The sequence below is a fragment of the Octopus bimaculoides genome, chromosome 21 (genome assembly GCF_001194135.2).
Source record: "Octopus bimaculoides isolate UCB-OBI-ISO-001 chromosome 21, ASM119413v2, whole genome shotgun sequence".
In the NCBI taxonomy this organism is placed as follows: Eukaryota; Metazoa; Mollusca; class Cephalopoda; order Octopoda; family Octopodidae; genus Octopus; species Octopus bimaculoides.
Genome location: NC_069001.1, coordinates 23992077 through 23999311, shown reverse-complemented (window position 1 = coordinate 23999311; position 7235 = coordinate 23992077).

Sequence of the window (7235 nt, the reverse complement as noted above, 5' to 3'; positions counted from 1 at the left end):
ATAGCTAAAAATAGATGCCTAATTTAAGGGGGTATACATAGGATAAAACAACAATTAAATGGATAAAAGACAAAAATTAAAGAATTAAAAATTAAAAATTAAAAGTCCAAAGTTAAATTAAAAATTGAAATTTAAGATTTAAAAATTAAAAAGTTAAAGAATTAAAGCTAGCTAGCTTCTAAGATACTTATGTTGATAGAAAAGAAAAGGAAAAGAAAAAAACATACGTATATTGTAACGACCATGGATGCATTTAGGCAAGTATTATGTGTGTTGATTTTATTTGCATTTGGACCTATTTTGGACTAATTGAATTTATACTTACATAAGGAAATGTAAACACACCGACACCAGTAGTCAATAATAGTCATAGATGTTAAATACTGAATGATGTGGTTAGCCAAAACCTGGATCATAGCTGAGAGCCACCATGGTATCCGCCCAGATAATACATCTCTCCAAACTTACACTGTGTGTGTGTGTGTGTGTGTGTGTGCATGTGGCTGATGCAAGTACTGTGTGACAGGCTCCCATGCTGGTGGCATGTAAAAAGCACCCACTACACTCTCGGAGTGGTTGGCATTAGGAAGGGCTTCCAGCTGTAGAAACCTTGCCAGATCAGACTGCAGCCTGGTGCAGCCTGGTTTACCAGTCCCCAGTAAAACTGTCCAACCCAAGCCAGCATGGAAAATGGACGTTAATCGATGATGATGATGAGAGAGAAAGAGAGAGAAACTAGAAATAAAAAATAAGATCACAGATAAAATGCATTTGATCAAATGTTTACTTGATCAGGGCTCACCTTGGATTAAACAGCAACTCCATTATCACTTTGGAATGAATATCCATGCTGTTCTAGGCTTAATTTAAAGAACGACACACTGAATAGAAAACAAAGATTTTAACATTAATTTCAGGTGATGATTTAACCCTTTCACACCTCTTACACTAGTTTTAAGGAAAAGCAATCTCTGATTTTGAATTATTCATATTGAAGACAGCACTTTCCAGCATAATTTCATGTAGAAAGAACCTTTATGTTTCAAACATCAAATTGATATGGAGACCACTCGGTATTTTACAAAATCACAATCACTCTAAATTCTTGGTATTTTTCTAAATTAATTATTTTTCTTCTCATAAGTTTGGCAAAGAAAGCAAGGCATAGATGCCATTGCTAAACCAAAGTAAGTGTTGTATTATTGTATTCTTAAGAATACTATATTTGGTGTTTCAGTCTCTTTCATGACTATAGTGAGTGATTTGGCTGCTTTTCTAAAATTTTTAGAATAGTTACTGTATCTAACATGTTGATTGGACATTGTTTATAGCGCAGGTGTGGCTGTGTGGTAAGAAACTTGCTTCTCAACCACATGGTTTGTGTTTTCATCTCATTGCATGAGACCTTGGTTGTCTTCTACCATAGCCTTGGGCCAAACAAAACCTTGTGAGTAGATTTGGCTGGCAGAAACTGAAAGGCGGTGAGCTGGCAGAAACATTAGCATGCTGGGCGAAATGCTTAGCAGTATTTTGTCTGTCGTTACGTTCTGAGTTCAAATTCCGCCGAGGTCGACTTTGCTTTCATCCTTTCGGGGTTGATAAATTAAGTACGCACTGGGGTAGATGTAATCGACTTAATCCATTTGTCGATCCTTGTTTGTCCCCTCTATGTTTAGCCCCTTGTGGGCAATACAGAAAAAAGAAACGGGAAGCCCATCATGTGCGTGCATGTGTGTGTGTATGTATGCGTATGTGCATGTGTGTGTGTGTGTAGTAGATGGAAACTGAAAGAAGCCCATTGTTTATATGTATATATATATATATATATATCAATGTGTGCGTCATTGTGGCTGTGTTTGTCCCCTAGTACCACTTGACAAACTGGTATTAGTGTATCTATGTCCCCATAACTTAGCAGTTCAGCAAGAAAGTCCAATAGAAAAAGTAGCAGGCTTAGGAAAAATGTAAGTACTGGGTTCAATTCATTCAACTAAAAATTCTCGAAGGTGGTGTTCCAGCATGGCCACAGTCTAATAACTGAAACAAGTAAAAGCTAAGAGATAAGAGATAGTATTTCCCTGTAGTCATTCTGTTGCTCTACTATTATGGGTACAGACAGGTCTAGATGCTTAAGAAGATCCCTTTATACCCCTATGCACCTCTGAGCATTCTGTCCCAATTTGTAGTAATTTGAGCAAATTCTTTCTTCAGACTTCTGATTGCTGTGAAGATGCTATCCACAGATGGACACATCGGGACGAAATCTTCTAATAGAGCGGACCCTACAAAATTCACTGACGGTCCAGATGGAGATGTTAATCAAGGCAGTTCATTAAATCTATCACCTGTTTAATTTATGTAGAAGCTGTGTGTTTCATAAGAAATATAGCAAAGGAAGGATTAATATGCATTTGATAAACTTTTCCTGTGATTGTAATGCTTCATTATACCATTTCCAAACAAAGTTGTTCTTCAGAGAGATTCTTTGATGAAAGGCTCTGCCTAAAATGTTGGAATTCTCTTCTGATAAAATATTATCTGTTTTCGAAATCTTTAATGAAATGACTTTTGCCAATTCAGAATAACCAACATTAGTGGTCTTGAGATTTAGCTGTTAGCTCTTGTTTCATAACATGTAGAAATTAAATTAACTTCATTCTCTCTCTTATAATTAATTTAATAGAATGTGCAAAATTTGCATTAGCTACTCTCTCTCCTTTTCTCCCCTTTCTCCATGTCCCTTTCTTCCACTCTCTCTCTCTCTCTCATAGTTAAATTAGATTATCTATATTGCCTCTTACAGAAGAGATATGATTCATGTATTGTTAAGTATAGCTTAGAGTTTACCTCTCTTGTTACTCTGTTTCTGTTGAGATACACTGCTATTGTTTCAATTAATTTTGAAAATAATGAAAAATTTAGTAAAATAACTTTGTCATTATTAAACTGGTGTTCGGAACTTAAATTAATGTGAAATCCTGATAGGATAATTCAGAACACATTAAAACAAGGAATTTGGTATCATAGAACCAAGACATGTTGGTTTCAAAAGGATTGTCATTGTCCTATTATAACACTCATCACAAGAAGCAACTGTTTTCAGACATAGACACAAACACAGCTCTGAGGTAAGATGCTTGCTTCCCAACCATATGGTTCCGGGTTCAGTCCCATTGCATGACATCTTGGGCAATTGTCTTCTACTATAGCCCTTGACCGACCAAAGCCTTGTGTTTCTGCCAGCTTCCATCTACCAAATCTGCTCACAGGGCTTTGATTGGCCTGAGGCTACAGTACAAGACACTTGCCCAAAGTGCCATGCAGTAGGACTGAACCCAGAACCCAGTGGCTGGGAAGCAAACTTCTTACCACACAGCCACAAACACTGCTAATACTCACTGAGACAATAATTACCATCATAGTTCATACGTCAGTGCTCTGACTTTCTCACTACTCCAATCGTTAGGAAAAAAAGCAATTAACCAATATTTCTTTTTAGCTTTGGTATTACTCATCATCAACACCATCATTGGCATCATTGTGATCATGTGCATTATAAATTCTACACAAAATTTACCAAATTATCTTCCACATTAAATACTGTCTCAACAAATGTCAAAATTGTTAATACTGACAGATTTTTGACCTTTCCTAGAACAAAAATAGATTTCTGAATTTTAACAAAATTTCAGCAATAAATATTTTGTGGAAAGGTTAGCATGCCAAAAACAAATGCATTTTGACTTAATTTAATCCTTCTTCTTCTTCTTCTTCTTCTTCTTCTTCTTCTTCTTCCTCCTCCTCCTCCCCATCCTCCTTCTTCATCTTCTTTTTCTCTTTCTTTGTCTCTTTCTTCTGCTTCATCTTCCTCTTCTTTTTCTCCTCCTCCTTCTTTTCCCCTCCTCCTTTTTCTTCTTCTCCTCCTCCTTCTTTTTCCCCTCCTCCTTTTTCTACTTCTCCTCCTCCTTTTTCTTCAACCCCTTCTTCTTCTCCTCCTTCTTCTTCTCCTTCCCCTTCTTTTTCTACTCCTCCTCCTTCTTGTTCTTCGTCTTATTATTATTATTATTATTATTATTATTATTACTAGCAGAAAGACCACCCTCTGTGCGGTTTTCTGCTAGCCCCTTGATAACATTTCCACATTTGATTCCAATTTCTCATAATTTTTATATTTCATGTCTAATTATTTCTTTGTATAATAGTGCTTAGTAAGTATTGCTTTCATTATTTTCTCACTTCTTTTAAACAAACATCATGGTAGTCCAATAACAGAGGGAGAAGCAGTTTGACAAGTTTTACCTTCCCCTCAAAGCAGCATAGGGATTTTGATTCAGCAGCTCATCTGTAAGCTTTGCAGTGTGTGTGTGCATGTGTGAGAGAGAGAGAGAAGATTGCAAACAATAAATGAAATAAACATGAAATGAAAAAATCATATAAATTAAAGGGCATTACCACAGTTGTATATGCCCCCGACTTTGTTGCCTCATAATGTCTAGAAAATGGATACTTTTTAAAAAAATGTTCTACAAATACCACTTAGATATAAATAATGCTAAAAAGATATCCATCTTTTAAGCAGTAAATACTGCTTAAAAGATATCCATACCACTTAGATGTAAATACCGCTTAAAAGATATCCATCTTCCTGAAAGTTACAAGGAAAACAGTCAGATTGTTTGAATGTTCCAAGACTCTTCTCTCCACCCCTCAGAAAAATTCTTTCTCACAAATCCCTATATACAGGATTTGTGAGAAATATAGGAATTTGTGAGAAAAAATTTTTCCGAGGGGTGGAGAGAGGAGTTTTGGAACATTCACACGATCTGACGTTTTGTCTTGTGACTTTCAGGAAGATGGATATCTTTGAATAAAAATTTATACAAATCCCTTTCAAAAGGCATAGATTATGATTATAGAGAAATTTGTGGGGGAAATATTTTCGGGGATTTTCCCCATTTTTTTAAAACCACAGCCATTGAAGTGATGATAGGGTTGGTGGGGATTTTCCCCATTTTTTTAAAACCACAGCCATCGAAGTGATGATAGGGTTGGTGGGGTTATCTTTGTATGAAAACGTTTTGAAAACTCTCTTTTTCACAACCTCTCCCTCATCATTCCACTCTGGACCTCTTTTGGCCAATTTATTTTTTTGCCCTTCAAAACCATGGGAAGAGCATTTTCAGTAATTTTTTTTTTTAATTGTTAATATTTTCAGAGGGAAAAATGATTTAAGGGTGATTTGTCTGTTGTTTCTAGCACATCCAAAGACAACCCTCTTCGTTTCTTTTTCGCTCTCATATGTATTCATGTTTTTCAATATTTTTCCCTATAAATATATTTACATGCTATAAAAAAGAAACTTTGAGAAATTATGAATTTTTGCAACCCCACTCCCTGTCCCCGATTGTTTCTGTTTAGAAATTAAAATACTGGAGAGTCTGAGTAGGTCATTGCTGGCATTTATCCACAGTGATTTAGAAAATTACAGAGATGTACTTGCATAGCAAGTGACTTGATCTAAGATCGTGAGCTGAAACAAAAACAATTGTAGCATGGAAGGTGTGTGTAAACCATTCAAGAACACTCAAAAACCGTTAGTTTCACTTCAACATTAAAAACTTCAATTGTGTCAAAATATTTTCTTGGCTTTGGAACCTTGACCTGTTCACTGACGAAACTCTGAAAATTCTCAGATACTGGTTTTTCTCTGAGTTAGTGAGAATTTAGGCAGTCATTAATGTCAATGTAATTACAACAACGCGCTAATTGTTATTCCGACCTTTTAATTTTTGACCAAATTACTCAATCATGAAGATCCTATCCCCACCTGTCATGCAGGAGACCGGGGTTTGATGCCCCAACAGGAAGGCATTGTTCTTAAGGCATTATTCTTAAGGCATTGCTCCAGCATGGATGCAGTCAAATTACTAAAACCAGTAAAAGAATAAAAGAATAAAAGAATATCTTTCCGATGTTCAGACATTACATTCTAACATTTTATGATATTAAATATTGAATGATCTCGGCATGGAAACTCAAAATGTTTGTTTATATCTACAAAATTCTGGGAATAAATCAATTCAGGTTTAAAGAGTCAAAATTTGACTTGTAAACAAGTATCCAATTTTTGCATTATATTTCATTTTCCTGAGAAGCACCTGCATATAAACACACAAATACACACATATATACACACACGTGCATGCACATACAAACACACACACACACATCATCATCATCATCCTCATCATCGTAAACATTATCATTTTCATTATCATCATCATAATCATTATCATTTTCATCATCATCACCATTTAAAACCCACGCTCCATTTTAGCATGGGTAGGAGTGATCTTGGACCTGTGAAATCCCATCGAAAGGATCTTACAAGGCAAAGGAAGGACAACAACATTCCTCAGAGTCTGTTTCAGCATGGTTTCTATGACTGGATGCCATTCCTAACACTAACCACTTTACAGAATATACTGGGTATTCTCTTTCATAGCAACAGCACTACTGAAGCTACCTTGCAGCAGCCTGCAGGGCTAAGACCCCCTTCGATTGGGTGGGATTACAGTAGAGAAGAAAGTGGTATTATGCTAAGAGATAAAGCGTTAATGTTTGAGGAAAGCAGGCAGAACAATATCTGGCATTCAATGTGTTGAGTTGCCTTTGTTTCATCTCTCTCCCCTCTCTATCTCTCTCTCTCTCTCTCTCTCTCTCTCTCTGTAATTGTGTGTGAGCATGTATTTTGTCTGGCATTTTCCGTTGCTGAAGATGATATCGCAGAGCCAAGTACTAACCACCTCTCTGCTCATCAATATGCCACAAAGAAAGGCAACTCAATACATACATATAGGCACACACATACACGCACACATACATACATACATATATATATGTCTGTCCTTGGCTGGCCTCAAATCTCACCTGCGAACCCATGGAAAACAAACCTCATCCAGCTATTCTGATTATATGTCTGTGCACACGTTTGAATGTGGTGTGTGCCAGAGGGTTTGCAAATCCAATGGGGGTCTTAAAAGACATGTTAGGATCCACAATGAGCAGAACTTACTTGCAGGTATTGGTAGTGCAAATCAGAGGTGCAATCTGTGTGGGTGTTTTTTCAAAACACTGTCTGGTTTAAAAAGCCACATCAGACGCCATGAAAGGGCTAAGGTGTAGGTACAGGAGGTGGTCAAACTCTGTTTAAGGAGTAGACAACCACCATATAT